We start from the raw sequence: 18,300 nt of genomic DNA on the forward strand, positions 1-18,300 counted from the left end.
ATAAAACTATCAAGTGTACATTGTGATATTGAGTTGTTGCTACTATGGTGAACAAAGGAGTTTTAGAATTACCGCTTCTAAATTAAGTAGAAGAATCTTGAATATTTAAATTAATGATTGATGTTATTAAAAAAAATTGGGGTGGTCAAGGGGCAGATTTTATAAAGAAGAGACAACCACCCCAAATCAGCCCCCATTATATTCATCAAAGTATTCTCAAGAAAAAAATCAAGAGCAGGAGGAAAACGAACTACCCCATCCTCCATTGACATAGACAGACTGCGAGGAAGGAATTGGACCTATACACAAATACATAATTCGATTAGGTGGAACTACCTCCCAACGAAGGTGAGAGAAACCCTTCTTTCAACACCAAAGACTTACTAAAATTAGAGGCTTCCATATCTAAATTCAAAGCCCTAATTTTCTAGAAGCAAGCTTCCAATAAGATATCCAAAAGATGTTCATCCTCAGTCAACAAAGCATATCCCAGTATTTTATCCTAGCATTATTGTTTGAATTCTAGCAAAACATTTGTTCGAACTTCAGTCAATTTTGTTTAGTACTGATGTCTTTTAAAATATGAAACAATAAATTTATTGCTTGAATTTTGATCGAATAACGATTACTTCCTTGGGTTGTAGAGAGTATTATAAGCTCTATCAGGATTGGAGAATTGACACATCTGTAGCAATTGTTGTAAGTTTTTTTTTTTTAATCAATAATGTCCTTACAAATGTGCCATTCTTTGAAGCCATATTATTTATTACAAAAAAACGAGTATGAGCGTGCTTAAGTTGCCTTCAAAGATGGTTTTGTCCACTTCTCAAGTGAATGCTACGAATCACATAGTCATCTATTGAACCTATGGTTTTGTCCACTTCTCAAGTGAATGCTATGAGTTACATAGTCATCTATTGAACCTAAAGATATTAAGGACATTGAATAAATATGTTTTGGGAAAACTGTTGTAAGTTTGTATAATTGTACCAAATTTGGTATTAAAATAAATATTAATGTAATTAAAATAGCTGATAGTTGTTTTGTAGCAAATATTAAAATATAAAATTTTGTTTCTGTTCAAACATTGTAATAAATAGAAGTAAACATGCATCCAAACAGATAGCACTGAAAAGACAGTCTCGACAGTTCCCCACTTATTTTCTTTCTGAGAGCAGTCAAAGAATGGACCTTTAGACACCCATGAAATAATTGAAGAATATTTCAAATGTCCCCTGTTGTCATAAGGACTACCATACATCCGATCAACACACAATCTCCATAGCATCCATACAGAGAATATCCCATTGTCTGGACAATAATTATGAAGACAGAAATGATTGTCTCAAATATTTTGTAATGATGGCATTCTGTAGAATGCTTATTTTTAACGTATGAATCTATATTATCTATAGCACAATGGTAACTTGTGAGCCTCTCATCAGGGGGGTGATGGGTTTGAGTCTACTCGAGCTTTAACACTTAATAATAATTAATCTCAACAAATAGTAATAATTAATCTAGCTGTCGACCCATTAGCTATTAAAAAAAAGACTATTTGTATACTGTATATTTTTATTGACACAATGCAGAGTACAGATGAAGGAGAAACTGCAGCTCAATGAGATGCAAAGAACATAGATTTCCCAGCTGCCAAGTCATGTCTGTACATCTTTAGTATGGATTCTTCTACCTTTATTGTGGCCACCTGAAATTGCAGTTGCATATTATAGATTTAGCATGTCTAGATAGAAGACAATTTTTCAATTATATGCAGGAATCCAATAGATTTATTTTTAAGAAAGCAAGTTTATTTTAGAGCACAAAACAGAATCTTTTGCAAAAACAATGTGTAGTCAGTAATACAGCATACCAAAGGCTACCCAAACATCTCTTATCATCGCGCTTTGCTGGTGTCAGTATAATAGCGTACCTCACCTCCAACATGCAAAATCACAATATTACTTAAACAAAGATCTCGTTGTTATAACTTCAAAAGGCAAAAACTTTCTCTGAAATTAACTCAACTATACAATTTGAATTTTAAAAGATTGGCACACACTAAGGCTCCTAGAGTTCCACATCACAAATGTTTTGAAACATAAATAAGAAAAGGTACCTTAACATCTTCAAATGACAGATCAATAGTCAGGCAATAAGACTTTATAGGCTCATGAAAGAGGTGACCATGGTTTATCAACACAACCACAAATAATTTGCACATAGTCATATGCTTTATCATTTTTCTGTGAGATCAGAGCCATGCATCATATTGTAAACCCCTTGCTTTTACCCTGAAATAATCTTATTCTTCATGTGATTGGTTCTGAATCCTGATGATTAATTGTTTCTCTTTGACTAATGAAGAGCTCAGTCCAAACATTCAATTCTTTTATAATAGATTTTCCCCCACTTCATCCTCCCCAGTGTATTCTCTCAGTATGCTCTGATGAAAAGAGTGCATCCTATACCACCACATTTTGATCCAATGTTATTATTGATTTTTTAGGTTTTTCTCATATCGTAAATTGGCTACTTTTGAACTAGTTATTGATCAGAACAAGAGAAGCAGCAGGGTGAAGAATCTATGGCATAGGAATGGATGTTTCCTATCAGGTCATTAATGAGCAATGACATCTCATCTTTCCAAATATAAGTGTGTGGGAAAGGATGAGTACAAGGCAGAAAATAGATTTATAAAAAGGATTTTAGAAAGGAGGAGAACTATAGGGCAATTGGAGGTGAAAAAGATCAGACCCTATTAGCTTTTTCAACACCCTCCTGGCTGGTGTCAAAATGAGAGCTTTGAACAGGCATCAGAGCATAAAAGGAAGTTTGTAGCCCTTTCTGCTGTCGGTTTCTTCATTTTAAGCCAAGTCATGCAGAGGGTGGTGCAAACAAAGTAGTGCATTTTATGTGAGCTTTGGAGAGGTAAAGTAGAGCAAGTTGTGGACAAAACTCTGGCACAAAGGAAAAAGAAAGGACTTGCAACTTTGTAGAGGAGACCAGAAGAAACACAATTGGAAGGCATATGGCCAAAGTTCCACAACCATTACTAGCATTCTCCTCAAATGTGCGAAAATAGGAGGTTTTGAACAGCATAAGGAAGCCATCAAATGATAACGAGAGGTGGGAGCTGTAGAGAGTAAGATATTGTCACAAACGTGGTAATTGGCACTGCCATGTGAATTTAAAGCAAGAGCCTGGACCGAGTGGAAACAACAAGAGAGACGGGAATACAAACTTCTTTGGGACTAATCACGAGCTCTACAATACTTATGTGGAATCAAAACAATGCACCATAATGATAACATAACCTAAAGTAATTTAATTATTCATATGACCAGTTCCAATGATTAAGTGTTTGGCTCTTTTACTGACTATCTTGGTCCAAACATTGAAATTTTTCATCATAAATTTGTACCATTTCATCCTCGTCAGAGGATATTTTCTCAGATATGGCCTAACGCACAGGGTGCATCTTTTACATTATCAGATTTTGTTCCATCATTAAATTAATTTCTTTCCCTTTTGATATATATTTGGTTTCAGAAAAAATTCCATTGTTGATGATGTGCACGTACACTACGGACAACCACAAAACATAGTAGAGGAGGGCAAGGAGACAAACCTATGGTGCAACTATGGCTGTTTCATATCATGCCAATAATAACGAACAACTTTCTCTCTTAGAATTTATATAATCTGTAGCAAGCAACAAGGACAAGCCAAAAAAACAGCTTTATTAAGAAGGATTTAGAAACTTGGAAGAAAAAAAAGGGTAATTGGAAGTTATGAACTTTCTGATTGGTGTCACAATGGGATCCCCAAACAAGCATCAAAGCATAACCAATAGAGGAACATTTTAGCCCTTTCTGGGGTATATTTCTTCTGTCTAAGGAGCACAACTTTAAGCTAAGCCATGAAGAATACCAGCAGAGAGTAAACAAAGAAGACAATATTCTAAAAGTTTGAGAGGGACGAAGAAGAGGAGATCTTTGGAAAAATACTAGTGTGAATGACAATGAAGAACTCCCAACCTCATAAAGAGGAAGAGCATATACACAATTGGAAGATGTAAAGCCAACATTCCCAACTATCACTAAGCATTCTCCTTGGTTGTGCCACACAATTTGAAGTAAGAGCCTATGCCGAGTACGGCAACAAGGAAAGAGAGAGGATAGCCATATTATGACAAACCCATGATTAGAGAGATCGAACTTAGTGGTGCCTACTGAAAGAGACAAAAGATTACTGTAGTTGGTATCTTCCCAGCTACCCCAATATGACATAAATACACACTGGGCGATAAATTATATATTAATGCCTACCTTAGAGGTATCTCCAACATCATCCTTGAAAATTATTAGAAATGGCTTTTGTTTTAGTGGAAGCAAAGTTGTAAGTTCCCACTTCTGGGTTTCTGTACCACAGACATAGCTCAAAGATAAGTAGTTGATTTGACATACTTTTCTTACACCTTAAATGGCTTTTGTTTTAAACCAATGGTGTACCATGTAAGTTCCCACATCTGGTTTTCTATTCCATAGGCCTAGCTCGAAGGTAAGTGCTTGCACTGGTATACTTTTCTTCCATCCTAACTGTAAACTTAGTGCATGCTGATGGCTATAGTTTTTTCAGTTTAAGGGAATTATCTCAATTTTAATAAGGCACAGTACGACAATTCAGTTTTAAAAGAATTGTCTAAATTATAACAAGACATAATATGACAATTCAGTTGTAGACCCCCAAACTAAAAATTCCCATAACAATAAACACTAAGTGACACCTATCTACTAAATGATTTGTCATAGTCATCCATTCCCATTTCTCTGAAAAATATTTCCTAAAACTTTTTATTTTCAAAGCTAGTGCAGCAATTAATACAGAGAATGATCACTAATAACAACTGAACTCTTTTGATATTTACAAGAGAGCCCATACCAGTATACCCCTTCTTCATTCTGCAAGGCTCACACCAATATCTCTTAGTTTATTCCTAAGGTAGTATTAATTTATAAATTATTGTTTTGTAAGAGAAAAATATTTAATGGAGTTGCATATTGTCATTATGGGGATAGAATCCATATTTAGTTTTTATATTGCAGGTTATATAATATCAAGCTAGATTATAATAATGATGTGTGGAATTAGATTTAAGACCCCCATATTTTTAAAGCGAAGTTTTATAGTATGGCTTCCTAAAGTATGAGCTTATTTATGATTTTCTTTCTAGATTTAAGTATCATCATTTGGACAAGGGGCTTTTTGTGTGCAAATTCAAAACGTATGTTCGTTGACAGAGAGACCATGTGAAGGAAACCACATGTCACCTCGATCACTTGTAGAAACAAATATGTAGGAAATGTTTGCCCCAACAATGATCTACAACCTAGAGTTTGTAGGGAATGGCTCCAAAATTTAATGATTTCCTGAACTGGTTTGACCTTCCCTCTTCATTGGTCGCAATTTGGGGTTAGGATTTGTGTTAGATGGCTATGAATGAGTTTAAAAAGCTCGATAACTCATACCTAATAATGATGTGAAATTTCGCTGGCAAAGTCTAAAAAGACAAACAACGTGTGTTTTTATTGGCTACACATGCTCCATTTCTTGTAGATATGTGCCCAAGTTTAGGTTGAGCTTCAAATGACATGCCTTAATTTTGCCTACCTAATTAGATATTTTCCCCCTTATCTATTGAATAAATCAAGTGTTTCTGAATAGTGTATTTTGGATAACAATTTGAATTAAGTGGGTGGATTTGATCACTATGTAAGTCAGTTTATGTATATGTCTTGAATAATGACCAACTAATGTAGATTTAATTTTATCCTTATGTGTTTGAAAAATTCAACTCTAAACCTACATGACTATGTATAGGATCTTAATGACTTTGATGAACATATATTTATGTCAACTTCACCAATTCTCGTAAACCCATATGAAGCATATATTATGCATACATTGCTATAAGACCACCACTTGCCATGACCAAGTTTGATGCTCGAACAATTAGCAAGTTGTCATTGGATTGTGTTGAAGAGAGATGTCTAGAGCTATTGTCGTATCGGAGTGATTGAGTTTGGTATTACCTCTAGCATATGTTGATGTCAATTTTGTACCACTACATAACATATAGCAATTGAATACTTGATATGGAATATCAAACACTCAATCCCTCTATTGAAAAGTATATACTCACGAAGACATGAGAATAACTCCAATGTTCCTTACAATTGTGGATACTAACTCAGTTATATTAATGTGATTTGTTGGTTAATCACGTAGGCAGCTTTACATTGTTCATTCAAGGATAACTTGGACTTTTGGTGCGATGGTGATGGATCTAGCTTTGTAAAATATATGAGCACCAAATGATGTTGATGGTGATGATGATGGAGGATATGTCTACCAATGGTGTTTCTCCTAACTAACTTTCTAAGAATGAACTCCAATTACTAAACTACTTGCTACTTTGCTCCTACTCCTATGAATGGAAAGATTAGCAAATGGACGGGGATCGAATCTAATGAAAGCTTACCAGCAACTATACCTCCATAGATGTAATGATTTGAGGGAAAAAGACTAGATTACCACACAGGGCTTCCTAACAAGCTGCTAGGATACTAGTGGCCTAGTTTATAGATCCCTATCAAACATCCACTAATATTACCATATAACTATCCATCTACTCTTACTCTTAACAACTCTCTTGAAATAAAATCTATTTTAACAACTTCAAAGGAATCTAACTTTAACTATTGGAAGTAGAAGCCATGCAATAACACCAAATGTTCTTAATCACCGTGCAAGTCACAACAATGATAAAGAGAAACAATTTTGGTATTATCTTAGCAACAATTTTCTTCAGCCCTTTACAAATGAGAGCAAATGGCCTCATATATAGGCGAAAGTTACAACCAATGGTAGAGATTAAGAGGCAAAATCAACAATCTAGATTAGATCCTAGAAAACCTAATTAGGGTTGCCACCCCATCGGCCAATTAGAAGATGCCACCTCATCAATGGACCAATGAAAAAAAGGAAAAGTGGCAACCAATGAGAAGGCACCAAAATGGTAGCCAATCAGAATTAGACACCTATCCTACCCAAGAAGGAGAATTTGCAACTAGGGCCTACATCAAATGATCTTCTAATATAATTCTACCCTTTTCTTTCATCCTTTTAGCTAAAGCAATGAACTTGGCTAGCCTGTCGTTGACTTCCTTCATGGGAGGGAAAAGCGTGTGCTTCATCATGAGCTCAGCTGAATTCATCATGTTGCTCGTTGCTTGTAGTGTCTTCTCATGATCCCTCTCATACTCCTTCACATACCCGATGAAGCCATTGAGAGAGGCAAGGGTGCCCAAATGCTTCTTCTTGATGGCAGCCTTCCCCAACTCATCCAATGCCTTGCTAACCGTTGGTATAGCAATATGAACTTTTCGATGACTCTCATCATCAATCTTGATTACCTTTGCCACCATTTTTGCAATTTGTTTTGTTTCTCACTATCACCTTTATCCATCAACCCTTGGATATATTCAACTGTTCGGGCAGTCACCACCTCACCTCTTGGCATAAGCATTTGCCTTGACCATAGTGGTGCAATGCGTCTCCTTATATCTGGATTCAATTCGACTAGTAAAGCATCACCAATGGCCTCAGGCACTGGCTTATTTCCTCAATATCAATTGGCCTATCCTCTTCTTTACTAGTGACTGTCACATCATCTCCATGCTAGTTCTTCGAGAGAGGAAAGTACTCGATACTATTGTTGTAACTGCTTGATTTCGAATGAGAGCTCACCTCTGTCGCAACCCCTTGTCCACTTCTATTATCTTCTTGGCTTCTAGCCTCAATTATGCTCTCCCTTGATGGTGTTGCATTCCGTCTCTTTGCTGGAGGTTCTTGACGTTCATTGCTTTTCTCAACCTCCAAATTTCTCTTCTTGCTCTTAACTGTTCTTTGTTGTTGGCTACTGCCTTCACCTTTCTGTCCAATTGACTCTGCTGGACCTTCCTCTGGTTTTAACTTCCCATAAGTAAGGCATACCTTCTGACTTTGTAATTACCTTAACTTCCCATTGTACCACGACTTGGTGTGTAGATCAACTATCCTTGTAATTGCTTCTAAGGAAGGATCTTGATGATAATCTTAATCCACTGGACCCAATTCTATTCCATCCACAGTATTATAATCTTCTCTTAGCACATTTTCATCCTCTTCCAACTCATCAGGAATATCAAGGCCTCTCCATCTGATTGCCCTCATCATGGTCACTGACAATCTTGAGAAAGCCAGCTTTCTCACACGAAAGTCATCCTATGCATTGGCCCAAAAATCTTTTATAGTAGGAATATGTTTGAATGTGTTTTCATGAGATGCCTTAATAAGACCATTAGGATCAAATCCCTGTCTTGCTCTATACCATCCAAGATGATACCATTCTAACTCCTCCGTAGCTGCAAAGGCGACAAGATTGGGGCAAGTATCATTGTCTATTCCAAATGAGAAGGTAATCCCTGTCTCACCTTTAAGTTTCATCATCTTGTCATAATGCTCAAGTTGCCCAGCCAACTCCATCAAAACTATCTTATCGGGTGGGTACCTCGGAAGTCTCTTGGGACAAATTATAGTCCCTGCCACTCTAATGTATGTAAATTGTGGAAATTGGATGAACCGACTCTCATACTTCTTAACTTTTACTTCTACTTCCAATGAGAGCCTCTTAGCAGGTGTCCCTTGTAATATCCTTACCATCTTCATGGCAAAGGCATCATAAAACATCTTATAATCTTTGGTGTTGTGCAAATGAAGCTATGGATAGCAATCATGCACCAAACATTGCCTCAACCCATTGCCAATCACTCCTAACGCCTTAAGTCCAAGACTTTCATATAGTCTCGCAATCAGATAGAAAAGATAGGATCTCATATAGAATTGCTTTTGATTTTGCATTAGCCTAAGTTGCAACTCTAAATTTTCACTTATAATTCCAGCCCAATCAAATTTTTTGTTTCCATTTTCAATTTCATCAATAAAGTAGTACATCTAGTTCTCGAATTGCATACTTTGAGCCATGCCCATGATTCGGCTGAAAAGCACAACAAGATCGCCATATTTTGATTTGAAATATGAGTTGGTAACTCCCTTCTTGCCCTCGTGTAACCAATTATGCTTTAGATGAATGAAGTAAGCCTCATGATTATCCTGAAATAACTTGGTCACCTGATCCATCATTACCGTTGTCATGCCTTTATATTGAGGAATATTCAATACTTCTTCAACCACTTCTCCGCCAATGTTGGCTAACACTCTCTTCCCTTCATCAAAAATGGACTTGAAAACAATATCAAACTGGGATGCACACTCCATTACCAATTCCGGACAAGGCAAGGTAGGAGGAAAAGCCACTGCATGTACAATTCCACTCTTGTAGATCTTCTTCACTATGGGGGATTGTCCTTCCTTCAATTTGTCCTTCAACTGTATCATGTTCACTGTACCGATATTGATATCACTTATTCGCCTCACTTTCGAGAAGAAGGTGGTCTTAGGGATCATGTCTTCTTTGTCTTTTTTGGTATTCGTTCCCTTTGGGTTCTTGCTTGCACTAACATCTACCATCCTAAACACTTATTTCTACCCCTTCATTCTAAATGATATGGACTACACTTATCAATCTTAAACCTTCTTTCTATCAATGGAATCTAGCTTATTCCTGCCTCTCCAAGTCCTATCTCTACACTTATCAATCTCCAACCCTCAATCCTAGAGGTGGGACTATCACTTATTTCTACCTCTCCAAGTGTCCTATCATGAAATCTACACTTATATTTCCCAGCTTCAGCCTATCAATGGAATGATGAAGTGGTGGATGATGAGTGCAAGAAGAAAATAAGGGAAACGAACCAAGCAAGAATGAGAAATGGAATCCGCCTTTAAAACCAATCTTCACCTCTAAAAATGAATAGAATTTTACCTTAAATCTGCCTTTACCAATAACCGGATCCTCTTCAAGTTCGGATCAGATCTTAGAAATTTGAATCCTCCTTGCAAATAATGATGACCTAACAAAAATAAGAATTTCGACTTCCTTGAAATTGCCCACACTTGCCCAAAAAATTAGACCTTAAATCATATAGCCTCTTCACCAAATAAAATCGCCTAAATCTAGAAGGAGAAATCACAGCCAAAGATGGAAAAATCAAACTTCAAAAAATCACCCAAGCTGAAAAAGAAATCAGATCTGCTCCAAAATCACCCTAGGGCAGAAATTCGCCCAAACAAGGAGGAGAAAATGTTGCCAAGAGATGGAAAATTCTGCCCCAAAAATCGTCCAAGCTGGAAATTCGCCTCTAGAGGAAAATTGCACATCCAAGGAGGAGGAAAAAGGAATGAGAAAATAAGGGGAGGGGAAGCCCCTCTTATACCACACTTTTTGCCTCTCCAAGTGGGCTGACCTACCTAGAGGGAAAACAATTTTTAATTAACCCTTTCAAGAATGGCCCAGATTTAAATGCAATGTTAAAATTACTTAGACCATAGTGAAATTGGCTTATTTAATTGCTAGTTTTGATCAAAAATTGCAAAATAGAAACAAGGTAAGCCTAGGAGATGTCAAAATTTTCATTTAGTAACATTTTGGCAATTAAAATATCATTAAAATTGAATTTAAGAAGCTAAAATCAATTTTCAATTCCAATTTACCAATTTCCTTCAACATTTTTAAAATCTTATAGGCAATATTTCAACCAAATTAATGCAATTTTGCAATTTAGTCCACTTTCAATTTTGCAATGCAATTATAAATTTTTTTTTAACAAAATAAATCCTTTTCCTAGTAGTCAAAATTCAAACTCCAGCATCAATTTCACTATCAAAAATTTATTTTTCACTGGAAAAGTTCAAGATTTTCCGAAATGACTAAATCTAACAAATTCATTTTTGAAAATGATACGATTATTTCAAATTTTCACAATTCCATCTAAGTGCAAAATTTGCAATTTTATCCTGCCAGATATTATTTTAATCATCGAAAAAAAAAGTTACTTTTTTTTTAAATTTTGTTTGCCCTAAGGATACAATTACATGTTCCGAAAAAATCAAGTTTTGCACTGGTTGAAAAATAAACCAAATCAAATCCCTCTTGGCCCGAAGGTGTCCAAGGTGTAAAATTTTCAATCGACAATCTCTGGACAACTCCGAAAAAAATTGTTAAGGCAACCTAAAAAAGAGGGTCCCCAAAAATTTTCGGGCGATGATGTGAAAACCTCACAACACCATGCAACTAACAAAAATCAAATCTGAATGATGTTTTGAGTAGTTACCAACCAATTACCTTAGAGGATGAAGATAATTGATGCTAGCTGCTATCCAAATTAGAAAGGGATTTGTTGAAAATATAACCAAAACCATTGGATGGCATTAGCATTGAACACTACTCCTTCCTAGGAGTACAAACTTCTCATTGATCTCCTAATTGCAATAGACAAAAGAATCAACCAACATCATAATTTAGTGGGCTGTGGGAATTTTATTCAGAACCTTAAGTAAATTATAGTGTTATGTACCAGATATAGAAGTGTTTATATGCCATATATGGAAATGGTATTGTTACATGCCAAATATGGAAGTAAAATTATCACTGTAATTATGTACTAACGTCATCCAACAAGTTCTATTAATAACAAAGGAACAATATGAAGAACCATACAATAGCAAATCCACAACACATTCAAATGCCAAGATGTTACTTTATTGATTGTACCGAAGTCTTACATTAAAGTCCATATCCACATTCACCACTCTTTCACTCATTCCAAACTCTTTACAAATAGACTTAACACGGTCAGTTAAGTCTCCAACCATCACTAATTAACAAAACAACTGACACCCCTCCGGAATGATGCTTTATTACATTAACTAACACAAAAGTCTTATTCAACTATTCCAGGCATAATTGCCGCCTACATCATCCCCCCAAAAGTTGACTTCCAAACAAGAAGTATACATCAAGTGTTATCAAGGAAAACCAATGACAACAAGGTACATAATCACTTGTACTATACAAACTCAAAGTTGTAGTGCAGTTCAGAAATAAAAGGGAGATCTAAAGGAAACACCCCCAATAAGGTGAAGGAGCAGTGACCCTTGTAGGGGTTTGAGGGCAACGACCCCCATTGGGTCGAGGGGTAGTGCCCATGGTGCCAAGACCAAATTTCCACCTTCAAAAACCACACAAAACTCCATCACACACATCAATTTCTTGATTTTTTTCCAATGCCATCTCTCCTCTGCCAACTTCCTATTGATGTTTTGAAGCTTTACTCAAATAAATTATACAAAGATATGTATGAGATATATATTACATTAAGAGTATATATATAACTATAAGAGTTTAATTATGATAATGAACAGACATTTCCCATGAAAAGACATATCTATTCTCTCACTCTCTTATTTATATATGGGGAGGGTGCAGTTCGAAATCACATGCCAAATACAGAGCGATGCTTAGTACATTTGCAACGGTCCCGAAAAACCATCATGGTATCAAAGCTAGACTATAAATGAAGACCAAAGACTTAAGAAGTTGGTCAAATATGATATTTGCAATAGAGAAGAATAAAGACAGAAATAGAGAGACTAAGGGTACAAATGAGGCAATCATAAAATAGTTTGTTTAGAGCAATTAAAGTACAATAGGTCTAGAGTACTTCCTAGCAGCATTTTCTAGTTTTGACTTGAAATAATTAATATACAAATTAGAGCTGGCACTCCTCCACTCTCCTTAAGAATGGCATACAATCAGACAAGGCCTTCACCATCATTTGCACGCATCTCTCTTGTTGGGGGCTGGAGATCAACTATTTTGAGCGTTCTAGCCACTTGAAGTTCCTTTCTTCGTCAAAATCATGCAAACAAGGTAGCAAGACAAAAAAAATGATGAGCTATGCGCATAAATGCTTTCATTTATCAATTTGTACCGAGAACCCACATGTAGTAAACTATTGCATGAGTCTCGTGAAGCTACTAAATTCGATTACAAAACTTCTTCAAAACTAAATGCCCAAGGCATTATGTTCATGGCAGCTAATCTCCAAGTGAGTCCCTTCCCAAGCCTTGAAATTCTCTGTATTTTGTTTAACTTCATGCGTGTAGTGTTGCCTCGGTTGCAAGGGTACATTGATTTGAAAGTTCCTACCATCACTCTTGATTTGCTTTCCCAAAAGAGGCATTTTATTTCTCCATTCTTCAATTCCTTTGGATGAAGTTCCTTTTATTTGCAAATAAATCTTGCAAACCCCACTTTGCAAATTAAAATGCCTAGAAAAGACATTAAAAGAAGCAAATTAAAATATATTGTTTGAAGCAAGGGAGTATCACATGTATAATTGGCAATAAGAGGAAGTGGAGGGGTATATGCACTAGAATAATCATGGCAACTGTGTCTCTTTGTTCGATGATCAATTTGAAAAATTATCTAAGTCCACACATTTTAAATTTAGTGTATGTGTTTAACATAAACCGGCTCTGCATCTACTTTTGTTGGCAAACAAAAATTATAGCACCTGGTTATATTAAATCATCGAAGAATATAAGTACAGTGAAAGAAATTCTATATTGTGTCATGGCTATTAGTTTGGCATCGGTTCGAATGACAAATCTTCCTTGACTGATTATATATAAAATGGATCTAAGACTTTTTTGCCTGTCAATGAATGGTATATTCGATGGAGTGTTGTGTTTCCTACAATCCTATGCTGTGGGTTGTAAGCGTCTTATCACTTGGTAGAAAATGTCACTATACAAAATAAACATAAGTTAATTGCAATTTTCGGTGGGTCATCTGTTTTAAACGCCTTATGTTTTAATATCTTTAATGAAGGGTGCTCCCCTTAATACCACAAACACATCACAAAAACAAAGAAATAACAGCAATTAGCAAGAACAAAATACGGGCTTCTTATTATCGCTGCAAATGCAAAACAACGGAATTCTGAAATACAATATGCAAACCCACATGTGTGCCTTCCATACAATAATTTGCAACACAGAGCTACGAACTATCACCCAGAGCTGTCATAGACAATGTATGGCAATTCCCTAAATAGGAATTTTTATACCACCCAGGAAATTTCTAGACATACAACCCTAACGCTTGACACGTATTTTGAAAATTTTGGCCGGCCCAACTTCGAATGGCTATAACTTTCGAACCGTTCCTCTAATAGGCTATTATAACCACTTTTCAAAATCCTCAGCTTTTGATCTGCAACACTTAACTCGAGCAAGCTCTAGTCGACCCCATTTCAGACCCCATCTGGGGCCTCTAAGGTCTTCAACACATATTTTGGAAATTTTGGCCGGCCCAACTTCAGAAGGCCATAAATTTCAAACCATTGCTCTGATTGGCTATTATAACCACTTTTTGGAATCCTTAGCTTTAGATCTATAGCACATAACTCGCGAAAGCTCTAGTCGACCCCATCTGGGGCCTCTACGGTCTTCAACAGTGACCCTGAAGTTTTTATACCAAAATTGGACCTAAAAATCTGCAATAAATCCACGAACACTCATGATATAGCACTAAGCCTCAACTAGTACGTTGATATATCCAAGATGAGCATCCACCTTTGAAATTGGGACATTCCAAGCTTGTATGATTTGACTTACCAAGCAACAAGCCTCCAGAAACAACAACTTTGCACTGAGACAACCCTTATTCAAGAAACAAAAAGAAAATGTTTTTGGGTGATGCAAGATTGCTCTTACACCCATTATGCTCTTGCATCAGACACCTGGGGTAATTTGAGAAGTGACCCCGTCACGTTTCGGGTGTTAAGAAGAAAACCAAAGCAGTTAACCTCCTCTCTTGCTAGCCATGTGAATCTTCTACTGGCCTCCCTTTCCATTTGACCAAAGTACTCTTCATAAGTTTTGTTCCTTGTACTTTTGCCAACATAGTTGTCCAGTATCTCCTTGATCTCCTTTGTAGCCAAACTAGCTCTTAGAAAACTCCACTATGCTTCTAAAACTCCATCTCCATCACCTCCTTCATAATACTCTGTCAGATCTGAGATGTTAAATATTGGTGAAATATTTGATTCAACAAGAGACTCCATTTCATAGGCATTTCCAAAATCATGGCTCTTCACTATCTTGCATGGTCCAAACTTCTTTGTTTTCAGCTTATTATATGTAGCCACTGGAAAATGCTCCTTTCTCAGATGAACCATGACTTCATTTCCAATCTGAAATTCCTTATACCTATTTTTCACATCTGCCTTAGCCTTGTACTACATATTCATCTTGGTAATGTGCTTCTTCACCTCCTCATGGATGTTCTTCAAATGTTCAGCAAATTCTTCTGCTTCAGCACTACTTGTTTGTCCTTTATCCAATTGCTTCAATTCAAAAGCATTTATGGGACTGTTCCCATCTACAATCTAGAAAAACAACTCTGCCACATGAACAACATATTGAATCGTACCCTCGTTGTGTCCCTAGTAAACCAAGAACGAAGTCCATGCTGACATTCTCCCACAGCTTCTCTAGTATAGGTAATGGCCGATAGAACCCAGTATTCTGCTTCACTCCTTCCATCTAACATACTCGACACAAACTTCTTCACATCCTACTACAACTGTGGCCAATAATAATTCTCAGCAACCAAACCAATGGTCTTATCTCTACCAAAATGTCCAACCAACCCTCCATTATGCTTCTCCTTGATGAGATTATCTCTCATAGAACTTTTGGGCTCTAATACCACTTGATGAAGGGTGTTCCCCTTAATACCACAAACAAATAACTGAAACAAAGAAATGATTGTAATTGGAGAGAACAAAATATGGACTTCTTATTATCGCCGCAAATGCGAAATTAAAGAATTTTGAAATACAAGGTAAGGGCATTCTTTAAATAGGCTATTTAACATCGCCCAAGATGTTTCTAGACATCAAACCCTAACCCTTGAGACTGACTAACTCTAAAATTACATATAGAGTCAGCCTGATACACCTTTGACACTTATTTTGGGGATCTTGATCATATCAGAATCAAAGAGAGTTTTGACTTCATGTAAACTTTTGATATCATGTGTGATTGCATCATTTAAAGGGCCTACTCCCTGTGAACATCATGAGGAAGTGACGACTTCCAAATGATCATCACATGTATTTGCAGAAGTTATTGAAAGGTGACGATCTTACAATAGCTTAATTTTCTATTATGATGGATATCTTACGTCTATGTAATCATGATAAACTATGCATGGTAGATGTTTATATGGTAACCATTATGATAATGCGTGTGCACATACCTTATAAACATTTTTTGAGTACAAGGTGAATGTTATGCATATTGATATCTTGGAAGGCCATTATACAGAGTACTTGTTGAATATCACATGGTGAATGTTATCCAAATTGATATTCTAGAAGGCCATTACATAGAGTACTTGTTGAATATCACATGACTTGATGTTCTAGATTGCCATTACTCATAGAGTACTTGGTGAATATCATGCGACTTGATGTTCTAGAAGGCCATTACTCTTCTAGGTCTGATTTTCCACTTGTCAAAGATTTTGAAAATTATGAGTGAAAATCATGAAAGATTTTGCAATTACCATGCTTAGGGTTCCAAAATTTCAATTAACCCTTATAAAACCCTAGGTCAAAGCATTCCATCTTTGATAGCAGTAGAAACCCCTTTTACAAAATTAATTTGAAAGATCCAACATAAAGATGTACAAAATTCTTTGATGTATCATATAACCTTATTTTTTACAACATTCTTTCATATTATTTTATCATGGCCTTTGTGTGATTTAGTCGCGATGTTGTGAAATCTTTTCCACAACATCACACCCCCTAGCTCACTAAGCATTCAATGGGTGGCAAGGGAGCGAAGCGGTCTATTTTAAGCACTGCGCAACCTCACAACAGTCAATGGTGACTTTCATTTCCGAGTTATGAACAGCCAAAAGAAGTGTAAGCACAAGATCGCAGGTCTTCCTGACTTTAGCTAATTCAAAGTGGTGACCGTGCGAATAAAGGAGAGCAATTAATATAAAAGTTTAAATTGCATGTTCGCATGTGAAATTCAATCGTAATCTTCTAAAAGTTGCGAAGCAGTGTAAGGAAGACACGTATTCAAGTACAACCAGATGCTGAGGCCAAATTGAAGACACATGGTTTAGTCTAGCACACATGGCAGAGGAATCTAACATGAGCGCATGATCACACGATTAAGTGGCCAGGACACTTTTCAAGCTGCAAAGTCATGAAGGATGTATGGCCGTCAAAAGAAATGATCAGTGCTGATTTGTGAAGCTCTAAACATAGTTAAGGTTTCAAGTTGCAATGAAGTGATAGTCAACTTTTATACCACCGCTGAAGTTAGTGCTCAACTCATGATGAAGGCTGCAAAGTAGCGAATGCAATTCATCGCATTGTCGCAGGTTCTAACCCTAGTTAGCAAGTTGAGGTCATCAACAAGCGAAAGTAGGATCAAATTGTTAATGTTGTAAGGCATCAAATGTTCGCAAGAATGTGTGTAGCAGATAAGATTTAGGTCACGACGCTACGATTAAGGAAAACAGTGAGCGCGGCATCGCACACTTAATCTAAGTGTCTTGCTAAACCGTTGCAAAGTTGCGAAGTACTGAGATGTAGGGCCCTAATCGCATGGTCGCATCTATTATTTCTAAATGCATAGAATGGCTTTTCAATGACAAAGTCTAAGCTGGATTGGGATGTGGTGAGTTGGATGTACGGAAATCTAAAAAGTGTAGATTTGGCCAGTCCTTCGAGAGATTGATAGATTTTCAAGTGTGCCACTCTTAATTGTAAAAAAAAAAGTCAGGGCCTCATTACAAAAACTGATAAAGTCTGAAGAGCAGAAGATTTCCTTTACTGTTTTCTTAAGTTGTCTACTTTTTCTAAGAACTTTTCAAGTGCAGGGTGATATCCAAGGAAACTTTTTCAGCTCTCAATATACAGAATTAACCAGTTTTCTTGTAGAAATGACTCAGACGAAGGGAGTGCTAATTGCACGAGCAGTAATTGAGCAACCAGATGCACCACCAAAATTTCCAAGCACTTTTGTAGAAGAGTGGATTCACATTTTGCCTAGTTTGACTAATGCACAGAAAGTGGATGATTTGGTATTCAAAGACCCATATGCATTGTGTAGAGATGCAGAAGTTCCTGATAGAAATGGGTATTAATTGTTTTGGTTCTTCTATAGAAACAGAGCATCAGAGGTTCCGGTTTGTAACCCATG

At 36.5% G+C, this 18,300-nt stretch overlaps 1 long non-coding RNA gene across 8 annotated transcripts in view; it reads right to left on the bottom strand.

Moving 5' to 3' along the window:
- Positions 1–1,209: 1,209 nt before the first annotated feature.
- The window catches only part of LOC149544113 (uncharacterized), a 45,507-nt gene continuing 28,416 nt past the window's right edge, over positions 1,210–18,300 (bottom strand). For 4 of the 8 annotated variants that reach the window (XR_016355747.1, XR_016355744.1, XR_016355749.1 and 1 more), the window contains exons 4-5: positions 1,874–1,938; positions 1,210–1,708 (exon numbers count right to left, since the gene is read on the bottom strand). This is a non-coding gene — a long non-coding RNA (uncharacterized LOC149544113). The remainder of the gene's footprint in view (positions 1,709–1,873; positions 1,939–18,300) is intronic. The other 4 variants (XR_016355745.1, XR_016355751.1, XR_016355746.1 and 1 more) reach the window with 1 other exon arrangement.

The sequence above is a fragment of the Cupressus sempervirens genome, chromosome 8, assembly GCF_028749045.1.
Source record: "Cupressus sempervirens isolate cs-2001-9-10 chromosome 8, ASM2874904v1, whole genome shotgun sequence".
Classification (NCBI taxonomy): Eukaryota; Viridiplantae; Streptophyta; class Pinopsida; order Cupressales; family Cupressaceae; genus Cupressus; species Cupressus sempervirens.